Below are 12635 nucleotides of genomic sequence, written 5' to 3' on the forward strand. Positions count from 1 at the left end.
TTAAAATAACTAATTCAGTTTCATCTGACAGCGATATAAATTAAGCTATTTATCACGAAACAATTTTAACAAAATACATCAGATTTTATTTCAAAAAATGGAAGAATGGAAAAATGATACATCAGTTATTACTAATGAAATATTGAGAGAGAAGTAAATTAGACCTTAAAATATATTGGAAAGTTACTTAGTTTTACAATTAAATCATATTTAATATTCTTTATAATTGCATCTTACCACGTTCAAAAAATATAAAATCTCAGAAAGAAAATTCTTAAGAAAAATCGCCATCTATATTAATTTAGAAGTAAATATAACTTGAAATACAGCCATATAATATTTTCTGACGTTAGCAATAAAACAAAGATTTAATAGATACTTGAAGCATCAAAAAAATTGCATTTGATCTGAAAAATTTATTTTGAAATATAACAAACATATTTCAAATGTATATAGCACATTAATTTATATTATATATATATAACGTACAAATATACACTATAAGAAAACATTAGAAGCAAGAAAAGTTCATTAATTTTAATCTATCTTATTTGATATATAAGTAATTCTTATAGATGACAATACCTATATTTAAGCTTTACGTATGAAAGATTTCTATATTATATTATGTGAATAAACTTTAATATTTTAATTTATCATCGTTATGAACTGTGATGATTCAGTCATCCAATGTCTATTACTAGCAAGAAAGATTAAAGAATCGAATCTGGTGATGGAATTGTCGTGGGTTTTTCTGGTGACTCTGGAGACTAGGGCAGTCTTCTATCAAATAGTTACTTCCCTATGGAGCAAGTCTCGCGGGAATAAAAGAGCTCCAAGCACGATGCTTGTCACATTACTGACTTCTGTCGTGTCGATGCCTGGCTTTCTCTGAATCGCTGACCCATGCACTACCACTTTTAGAGGCCGTAGAATACATGATTTTACTATATTCGTCGTTAGTTGACGCTTTATCGATCCTAGTGTAGGATGCGTATATTTACTACATATATTTGCAATTTTTCTAATGTTAAAATATTTTTAAAAAGTTTTATCGGAACGTTTAAAATTATTAATTTTATTAATTTCCTTTAACAAAATGTTTCCTGTAAATAAAGCTTTCCCTTAACGTATTATTGTAATGAGGAAAAGACGAAAAACTGATTACAAAACATTATTTAATTTATTTTTTAAGATAAAAATGAAGTATGTATAATATCTAATTTTAAAAATATTTTAAGAATTTAGAATTAATTATTACAAAATTACGAACTAAAATATTTAAGTAATTTTCCTCGACAACGTAACCTCTTTCAATGGCTCTTAATGATACATATAGGCCCTATAACAATCTAATTTTCTTTATTATGCAAAGAACTTGTACATAACATTCCTTTACATCGTGTTAAACTCGTTTGGACTAAAAATAATTTCTTAATATAGTTTTCATTAGTTTTCTTTTAGGTTACAACCTTTTTTCTTGTATAAACAAACAGCGGTAAACTAAATAATAAAAGTTAGTTTTGTGATTCACCAGAATTTAATGAGGAAGCTATATTAAGAGGTAAAAAAAGATTAAGAATCATGAAAAAATTACTCGCTTATAAATAAATATATAATGGAATTTCAGATCGCAATAATCAAAATTTAAAGTAAACTTTCAAAATAAATTTTTAATATATTAAGACGAATGATGTCATTTATAAAATAGTTAATGAGATACATACTGTTGCTATGCTTTACAATTGACGCCAGAAGAAGGCAAAACGTCTGATTGAGCGTGTTCTTTCTCAAAGGTCACAAGAACATAGTCTAGGCTGGAAACCGTCCAATCACCATTTTGGATTGGATAGTATTCTGGAAGACAATGGAAGGTAAATTCTGCCAGGGTTACTGTACCTAATCGCCAAGTAATATCTACTTAGAAAAAGTCACACCACCATGTGATCAATAAAAGCAAATTAAGCATAAAATACTTGTTAATATTCGATTACGCTGTCAAATAACTGATTACGCTTAATATTAACTTTATTGGATATCTATGTGTAATATTGTTTTTAATTCCTTCGCAATCTGAAAATTTTTGAAAACTTAAAAATTGTTCGCATGTATATATTAAGACATTTAATCAATATTTATTAAAATTAAAATATAAATATATGTTTAGCTTAAATTTAGATGTAATTTGGGCTAATATATACGTACTATACAGTACATACGTTGATATTACATTATTCCAGATTGCATTACAAGTTAAAGTTATATTGTTTGAAGCACATATATACATATACATACACGCATACATATACGTAATATTAACATTTATAATTTATATTTAGTAACATAATATAGGTGTATAACTATAATAAACGTACTAAAATGAAAATGAACCATTCAGTTACTCCAAAATTTTTAAATTACAAAAACATGATCCAATTAATACGTCATTTTTGATATTTTTAAAGTAAAATTCTATGACTGTTTACAAAAATAATTTACGTGATAAAACATATTAAGATTTCCAAGTATTATTATTGTTTTATTACTTGATCAAAGTAATTACTGTATCAATATTTAAAATCTACTATTTTTCTGATTAACGTATTGGAAAATACTTCAAGAATGGTCAAGAAAGGTGAAAATCCTTGGATGTGAGCAAGGAATAGTTCTGAAGCGATTCAGAGGTGATGCAATAATGTCAACACTTGGCAGAATGTTTTTGGCAGTCTGGGTGTATTTGTCGAAAACACTCAGGATTTGGTTCTGTGGGTTAAATTACAAAAATAACCAAAATATCCTTTCCGGGACAAATTTCATTTTGAAGATAAAAATGAATCAATGCTTTTTATGTATTTCAATTAACTGCAGAAAATTCATTTTTATCAATAAAAATTAATAAAACTATACACTACAAAATACAATTATAAAATTTAATATTTTTACTCAGTAGATCACACGTTTATACAATTAATCACAAAAATAATCGTCTAACAGAATGAAATATATAATTATTCGAATTTTTTTTTCATGGAGCTTTTTGTTTATGTGTACGAGAATATAATTTTATTATTACGGTGACCTTGAATTACCATTCTTTTTGAATGAAGTTGGTATTAGTGACTCATATTATATAGTTATTTTTTTGTTGCAGGATATCCTGTCAATTCATTTATTGAATGTTTAATTAGTACTTCCGTTCATCTGAATTCAAATTTATAAGGAAAATATCCTTGTTTACGTTCAGTTTTGATTGAAAACAGTTTTATATCTTCGTATCTTTTTGTATCGAAATCTCATATAATTTTATAATGGCAAATTTCCAAAATGATTATAAGAAATACACTAATGTATTAAAAAGTAATTTAATTTTAATGATTTTATTATTTATATTTATCTAACAATTGCCTGTTGCAAAGGTAAAACATAGCCTTAGTTTCTCTCTTGATGTTTAATGTAACACATTTAATTGAACACAATATTTTATTATATACTGTACTACTAATTGTTTTAAACAATATTTTATAAATAACATAAACATTAAAGATGCTAATTAATAATTAAAACACTACTTTTTATCTGAAAATCGCTTGCTATAAATAAGAAACTCGTGATATTGGTTTTTACGTACAGTCAAACCTGTTTTTATGCGCTCTTTTTATGTGCGATTTTTATTTGTGCGATTTTTTTAATGCGAATTTTTAATTTGTGCGGTATAGTTGGCGACTAGTCTCGTGCGATTCGTCATGTCTTACGTTGACTTATTATAGCTAAATAAACTTATTATAGCATAAATGCACTTATTATAGTAATATTATTGCATGAATATGCGAAAAATGAAATAATTTACTTTTTAAGTCAACAAAACACCACCTGGACAAAAATATGTAAAACAGACGATAGACCAGACGATGCAGTCAAGTGCTGACATCTGTTGTCAATAAATTCTATTTCGTACGGTTTTGAGTTATTTTCTATGTGAGACTTTTTTATGCGGTCCCTGTTGACCGCATAAAAAAAAATATTTTTTAATTGTGTTGCGAAAACTATTATTTACAGCCATTCGTGAAGTTTCGTGAGATTTTTTTTTGTGCGTTTTTTTTAATGCGGTCCCTATCCCCCGCATAAAAACAGGTTTGACTGTATAATCGTAAATGGACATCAGAATGTTCATTTGTGTGCATATAATTTTGCGAATAAAATTACTTTCGAAATTGTTTATAATTTTAAACTATTTTAAAATTCATGTTATATATAGTATATTTCTTATCTAACTATACAAATATATGTCGACTGCTGTAGATAGATAAAACATATAACATACCTAATATATATATATATATATATATATATATATATATATATACAATACGTTATATATTTTATAAACATACTTCTATTGTTTGCTTGTTTGCTATATTTAACAAATGTGTGTATATATCTATATATACAGCGTATATCAGAAAGAAAAGATATTTCTATTTTTGTTATGTTTTTCTTTACATTTTTACGGTATTTTTTGGTTAAAGAGGAAAAAATAATTCTATAAATATACTTAAAATCGTCGAAATCAGCAATTGTTGATTTTACATATGATACACAGTTAGAATAAATACTAAGAATAGATGAAAAAATTCTATAGACAAATACTATAACAATATTAAACAGGAAAAAAAAACGATATTTTACTTGAATGTTATGTTACTATAAATTTAATTTAAAAACTTATTTGAGCGTATTAAACCAATATAAAAATAAAAGCTATGCAATTTATAACAATGACTACTTGTTTTAAAATTGTTCTTTTCTTATTTATACTAAATATTTTTTAAATAAAATTGATTACAGGTCTTTCATTTTTATACTTTAAGTGACAAATTACATTTAAGCTTCCATCTCAACTTTATTTCTCCTGACATTCCAGTCTCAAGAGAAACGAGATTGAACTACAAAGCCAATATCTTTAATTGAACTTCTTTCCGCAACTTCTCAATAATTAAACACATCCAAAGACAGATTTTATTTTTAAAGTTTATTACCTAGTAACTTAACGTTTTTTTCTTAAGTCTTTGAAGTAAAATACTTTCAAACTTTAATTTTTGAGAAAATGTAAGAAAAAATTAATAGAAAATATTAATTATATTGAATACAAAAGAAATAAGCACTTTTAATGCAATTATAAAAATAATTGTATTATATTTTTCATTAGAAATAATAACAATAATAAAAATTTAATCATAATTAAACGAACTATTATGATTAATGTGTAATTTCTTTGATTTTTATTAGCACTAATAATTTAAATCTCATTTTAATAATGCAAAGTTTTACTTAAAGGTCATTTTAAAATTTCCATTTTAAGTCTATTTGCCATAAAAAAAATTGCTAATAAAAGTTACTTTTAAAAATTAAATTCACAATTCATCAAAATTATTCTCTCAAAAGAGAAATATCAGCGATGTCAACATCGCAATAGATACTTTTATAAAAGCATTATTAACTCGTGAACAACCAGGATGAAAGATCAATTGATAGATGATCAATTGATAAATGATGCTTTTAGAGAATAAATTGCGTGATTGAAAAAAGCACAAATATGCTGAAAAAATCCAGGAAGAACCTAGTGCACTTTTCGACAATTTCATCCTCTTCATGACTCCATTGTCACAAAGCTATATAACAGAATATAACAATAGCCTGGTGTCGTGCATGAGGTGACACTACGGTCATGGTTTACGAATGTGAAAGGGCATCGAGTACGAACGTCAAATTCACAATAAGTAAAATACCGAAGTATAACGGTGAATAAAAAGAAATAAACGATTCTTTAAAAGAAGAGGGGGGGGGGGAATTTTTAAATCATTCGCAAATGTCAATTGAAATGTCAATCCTGACGCCAGTCCTAAAGATATATTTTTCGTACAAAAATATATTAAAAAATTGATTCATTTCCACGTTAAAATTTATTTAAATTATTCATAAACATCAGTTTCTTCTGTTTGTAATAATCAAAAATAAATAATTCGTTAATTCGAAAATAGCAAATTATATTAAGTTATAAATTAAGTTTAACTGTCATTATTTCTTTATAATTATTTTTATATTGATGAAAAATACGGCATTCAATCGGAACTTCAAGAAAGGTTCGCCATTATTAATTATAATCTTGAAAGAAACGAGTTAAAAATTAAAACCCTTAACCGAGCACATCTTGCGAAACAAATTATTTTTAATTACATTATTTATATATCGAAACATTTCCAAGTAATTCATAATAAATAATTCATCTCTGTGAAATTTATTACAAAGAAATCAATATACGCGCTTATTATATATAAGAATTAAATTATTTACTAAACGTAATTAAATATTAGTTTATTATATAAAAATTAATAATTTTTGCTATATATTTATCTTAAGTTTTATTCAAAATTTTATCACTAATATTCTGAGATAAATCATTTATAATATAATGTATTAGTTTGTATAAAGCACTATCAAACTTTACCATATTTGTTTATAACGAGTTAATTATGAATAGACGGCTTCTTGACATAATGTTTAGATATAACGAGAGAGAGAGAGCAGCACTATAACAAGTTTATATCTTAATAATATCCATAACTTTATAATAAATATTAAGTAATTTTTTAAAATTTATTTATTTAAATATATTGAAGAAATATCAAATTAAAAGTAGTATATTTTTTTAATAAATTAAGCTGAGGCCTATGAAGATACAACAGATAATAGCTACTAAAACTGAATTAATAATAATAATTATTATACTTTAATTTTTTAAGTATCTTTACATTAAGAAATATTTGTTATCGTAAAAAAATATTAGTTGTATTCTGTTGTTAAGATTATTTATTTTATATTAAGAAATATTCATTTACATTTCTTTAGTACAGAAAATAATTGATATTTTTAAATCCAATCATTCAAAATTCCATTTGAGATGTGATTGAAAAATTTATTGCAATGAAATGATTTTCTCTAACTAAAACTAAAAATTTTTACTTAAAAATACGTATACAGTATTTAAAACATAAAATACGCCTATATTAAGAAAAATTTTAAATTTAATTTTAAAATATAAAAAATAATTTAAGAAATTAAAGCTATTTTCAGATTAATTCTGATAATTGAGAATGTAGATATATCAAAATGAATATCAAAAGAACTGTTTAAAAATACTTAAAATTTTTATACAATTTGCATATTTGCTGTAAATATTGTCTTAAAAGTAATAAAAATCTTAAAAATAAATAAACAATGATATTGAAAAAATTCAAACAATTTCATCTGGAAAAATATTTTATATATTTTCTAAAATAAATTACTTCATTACATAAATTATTTTATTGTACATTTTATCTAAAGAATAAAAATTTCATTTCTTTTCTAGCTAAATTACATTATATAGGCCACGTGTCTCTTTAAAGATACATTTTATTTAAATTTAATAATAATCTTCTATACTTTTATAACGTCAAAATATCTCAATGTATATATAAACTAATAAATGAATAAATTTATTTATAAAGAGATTAGAGCAAATATTTATGTATTTTATTCTTTGAGCACCTAAAAATAAATTCTAAAATCATACTTTAAAGTAAGATTTTTAAAAATTAATTAATTTTATAATTTCATAATATTATTTTTTACAAATTTGTCACTTTAAAGATAAATAAACATAAAAAATTAATTTCTGAAATAGGAAATGTTAGAATTAATTACATGCAAATGAACACATTTTAAAATATAATGTAATAGGAAATATAATGTAATATATTTGCAATAGGATATGCAGGAATAATAGGAAGCACGCTTGATCCAATATGATGATGATGATAATAAAAATGTTCATTTATTTAAAATTAAAAACAACTTAAGTCATGCTTTATAAAATATTTAAGCAGGTAGAAAGTGGTAAAGTTGATTGTCTTCTAAGGGATAATTTTCTCTTATTCTATGTAGAAATATAATGAAAGAATTAGTTTCACAAAGATGTTTTGGAATAAATTTCATTAAAGCTTACTAATCTGTGAATTGCAATAAAATAAAAGGCGAAAATAAAGTAAATTAGCGACATAAAATAAATAGACGAAATTCTCTAAACATCAAGTCTTGTATCATTAAATTTTTACATTCTTAGCTGTGTGAAAACTGTAGTGACGACGTTTCCCTTTACTTCTTTTTTTGAATTTATAAGATAAAATCCCATTGAGAGAAAAATTGGAATTCAGAAAATTTGCTGTAGTTAAAGTTGTAAATGGTTTATGAGATACTTTATCTTAATTATTTCAATTGTGTAATTACGAATAGCATAAAATCTGAAAACATTTTATATTTTATTAAAATATTAAGAAATATAATTATAAAGAAATATTTTCTCTTATTATATCATATATAATTTAAAATTTTAGTTTATAAAAGATAATATTTCCACGCGTCTTCATAATAGCTACACTTTCACGTTTCGTGATAAAGTTAACTCATAAATTTCAAATAAAAAACATAAGTTTTTTTTTATAACTAACTACGGACATAGGCTGGTGATTAATTTGATGGGACACGGCAACACAACACATGGGCGATCTGCCAAGAGGGGATGCCCCCCTGGAGGGCTTTGGAAAACTGGCCCCTATTTAGGTGTTACACAAGTCAAGAAAACCTGGAAAATTCCACGTGACCAGTCCGTTGGTGAGGCGTGAACCCGTGAACCAAGTACCATTGTTCAGTGGTTTTTCAAAATTAGTGAAACGGTTAATAAATACAGTAGTAAGAATCATTTAAATTTATTCTTTGTCATATAATGTCGCAGTTATTATTTTATTTAAAAACATCGGAAAGAAAAGAGGAAATTTGATACAAAAAATGTTTTCTGTTTACCCAATAGGATATTTTAAAATTTGAAAAAAGTTACAAAATTTACATAAAATTAATTTCATAAAAGTTTTCGATAATCTTTAAATAACTTAATGTTTTTTTTTCAAATATTTATATAAAATGTTAAGAAATTGAAACGCCTTTAATTTTTCGTAATTTCAATAAATAACACAAAAAACATTCCGAAAAGAATTTTAATGAGTTTTGGAGAAATTATTATACAATTATCGCTGAGCATAAATATTAAATCGCTAGTGAAATTTTTAAAAATTACCTTCACTATAGAAAGAATAATTTTTCTTTTTAAATACAAGATAGTTTATAATCTTGTTTACGTTGTCATTTATATATTCAGAACGACAAATTCAGTTAAGTTATGTATCACTCTATAGAGATTATTTTAAATAACTTCAAATAAATTACGTTCGAAGAAAATGTAGCCTATAGCTTTGTCAAATATTTCATAATTATGACTAGCGTAGTATTAGTAAACTAATAAACTAAACTAAAACTCATGAACGTAACTACAATAACATTAATTATGACCATACAAAACCATTTTACATATAATATATATATATATATTATATATAAAACTTATTTTTTTAGAGAGGCGTGATCCCAACTCACTCTTCATTATTAAATATTGTCCTTTTGTTCGATTGTCCCTATAAGCCCTTATTATTATTTTCCTTTCCAGTGAATAGTAGCTAAAAACTTTCGGTCGTGACGTGGTGCTCCCTCAGACCCTAGGAGGGACTATCGCGTTTTTCAAAGGAAACTTCCGGGACCTCGGATATATATATATAATATGTATTATATATAGGCTATACAACGTAGAAAGGAAAAAGTACTTGAAATGACATTCTTTCATTTTCGTAATTATTCGGTTAAGGAAAAAAACAACCAAATACCATTAGTGAAATTGATGATGGGTATTATATTGAGTATCAGTAGAATACTCATCATCAATCGAAGATGAGTGTGATCCCGATTTCTATTGAAAGATAATCTATTGATAGTTGTTTTCGCCTGCCAACAAATCAATTGATTGGAAATACTTCAATATTTTTTTTTTTTTTTTTTTTAAGAATGCCACAATAGAAAAGATTCTTTAAGTAAAGTTAATTATACGACATCTCTAAAGGAGGCTATTGAATAATTTTGTATTAAAATTATTGTTATTTTTTAAATATATTTCTTTTTCGCTAGCGATTAACTTAGAAATGGCACGATTATGAGAATTTAGTGAAATTTTCCGGCACGGTTAAAATACACCTTCCTAAAATTGCAACGAATCAGGAATGTAGTTAGTAATGACACTTTTCTGATGTTAAGCCAAAAGTAGTAAGTTGCGATCATCCGAGATATGGCAAATACATGTTTCATCTTAATCTCTTAGTGATGACATTGCTCGTTTAAAATTGACTCACATTCGATAACGACATTAGTACGATGAACGCTTAACTATCTTACTATTTTTTCATCGTAATTTCTATAATTTGATATATTTATCGTCATTTCGAATATCAAAAATCATTATTTCTAGTAAATGATATTTTTATTACATTATTAATGTTGTGAAATCAGAAATTATTTGCATTTTGTCTTAAATATTATGAATTAAAATTATTGAAAAGAAACTACTATATATACAATCGAACCTCTAATAACGGCCACCTCCCAATAGCGGCCATTGTTCAGAGGTTTGACTGTATTACCGTAATTGACTGTAAGAGGTTCATTGACCTTCTATTTAAAATGAACTATTTCATTATTAATACAGTAAATAATATCATTTTCTATTCATTAAATTGTTTTTTATTTCATGAAGATGATGAATAATTAAGCTATAAGTTTTATAAAGTGACTTAATAATATATTTATTTATATATATAATTTTCAATTTATATTTTCAAATTTAAGTTTTTGGTTTGCAGATTCATTAAAATGTTATTATAGTTTAGATTTAATTATAGGCCTATTGAAAATATATAAACAATTATATTTGAATATTTACACAATAACATCACTGCTGATTTTAATAATTAAAATTAAAATATAAACAGTTTCATATAAATTGCATGTAAATATATTAATTGTATAAAATATCTGACTAGTCTCACATAACCTCATAAATAATAAGAAATTTTTCCTCGTGTTTTCATAAATAAACCAACAGATTTGTTGATTTATATAATATTTCATATAAGCATGTTTAAATATTTCATCATATGTCAGCATTTTAATAAATTCGCATCAGCATTTCAAAGCCAAGAAAATCAAAATGTTGTTAGAATGTCATCAAGAATTGAAGAGGAATGAAAATAACTTCGTAATTCGATATATATTTTAGGCGCCTCTATTTATTTCTCTATTTATTTATGTGTTCTTTCCTTTTTAGTATTAAATAAAGTTTAATAATCGTCACGAAATTAAGCCAGTCCAAATAATTCTAAATTATCTTTATTGATGTTAAGCGATAGATCTAATTACTTCGTAAAAATATTAATAAAATTAACATTGATCATCCAGAATATAAAGAAGATAAAATATTCCTTTCTAAGGTTAAATATTGTAATTGTTTAATAGAAACAGCCAGTATATATTAGAAAATTTTCATTACAAATGAGTTTTCGAAAATCCCAATTTTCTACCAATCGCTGTTATCGATTGCAATTACATGTTTGTAATTTATTTGCAACACAATGATCAGATTTAAATATTGAATTTCTCAGACAGAATAACAAGTTAAAGCTTTACTAGCAGAAAAGATTGGAATTAAAAAAAACCAATCTGCTTCGAAATTTAAGCAATTCTCTCACTCATTTTTTCACTAAAAAGATCCATTAAATAAAACTTAGAGATTACATAAAAGAAACCATTGACATTTTAATATTCACAGTGATTAAATATGTAATATTTATATGAGTCATTATATAAAGCAATTAATTATTTATGAAAGGTTACTATTTAAAAATTCATTCATTATCATCCTAAAAGTGGCCTGTTCGATCTTCTCGGAGGCCTTCGTTTACCTTTGTATTCACGAGGTTTGAAACATTTTATTACGATTTTTAATTCAGTAATTGGTTCTTGTTTTATTTATTTTATTTCATAACTTTTATTTTTTCTTGAATATTTTATAACTATAATAGCGAATAAATTCTCAAGATACTTCATCAAAACTATTATAATAGCTGTTATTATGAGGACATAATCGTAAATTATATTATGTTATATCATTTTTGTACATTGAATATAAAAGTTAATGATGAAAAAATAAATACTCTATAAGAAAAATTACTTCGTGTGAATAATAAATACAGAAAATATATATATAAATGCTTATTAAATAGTGAATTATTATTATTAGTATTAAATTCCAATTTCCTGGTTATAATAAAAATAACTAGAAACGAAATTATTAATTAATCATGCTGAGTTTTTATTATTGAATAAGCAAAACTAGAATAAAAATTGATTAATATTTTTAAACTTAAGTGATTTTAGATAATTATATCTAAGACAAATTTTAATAAAAAAAACTGGCTTACAAAATAATAAAAAGTCATAAACGTGATCTTAAATAAAATATTAACACGGCTTGAAAATAAAATTAATTTAATAATAATTATAATTGTAATCAATTTTATTTTATAATTGGATGAAATTATTTTAAATCTTCGAAATTTAATATCGTAGTTAATAAATTTACCACCAGATAACGCCACATACCA

The 12635-nt window shown here is 24.4% G+C and overlaps 1 long non-coding RNA gene across 1 annotated transcript in view; it reads right to left on the bottom strand.

Annotated features, from left to right (window-relative positions):
• Nucleotides 1–1843, bottom strand: part of LOC136988860 (uncharacterized) — a 69977-nt gene extending 68134 nt beyond the window's left edge. The window contains exon 1 of the long non-coding RNA XR_010882825.1: nt 1728–1843. This is a non-coding gene — a long non-coding RNA (uncharacterized lncRNA). The remainder of the gene's footprint in view (nt 1–1727) is intronic.
• Between the last annotated feature and the right edge of the window lie 10792 nt (nt 1844–12635).

The sequence above is a fragment of the Centruroides vittatus genome, unplaced genomic scaffold, assembly GCF_030686945.1.
Source record: "Centruroides vittatus isolate TY-2023 unplaced genomic scaffold, ASM3068694v2 scaffold_386, whole genome shotgun sequence".
Taxonomy (NCBI): domain Eukaryota; kingdom Metazoa; phylum Arthropoda; class Arachnida; order Scorpiones; family Buthidae; genus Centruroides; species Centruroides vittatus.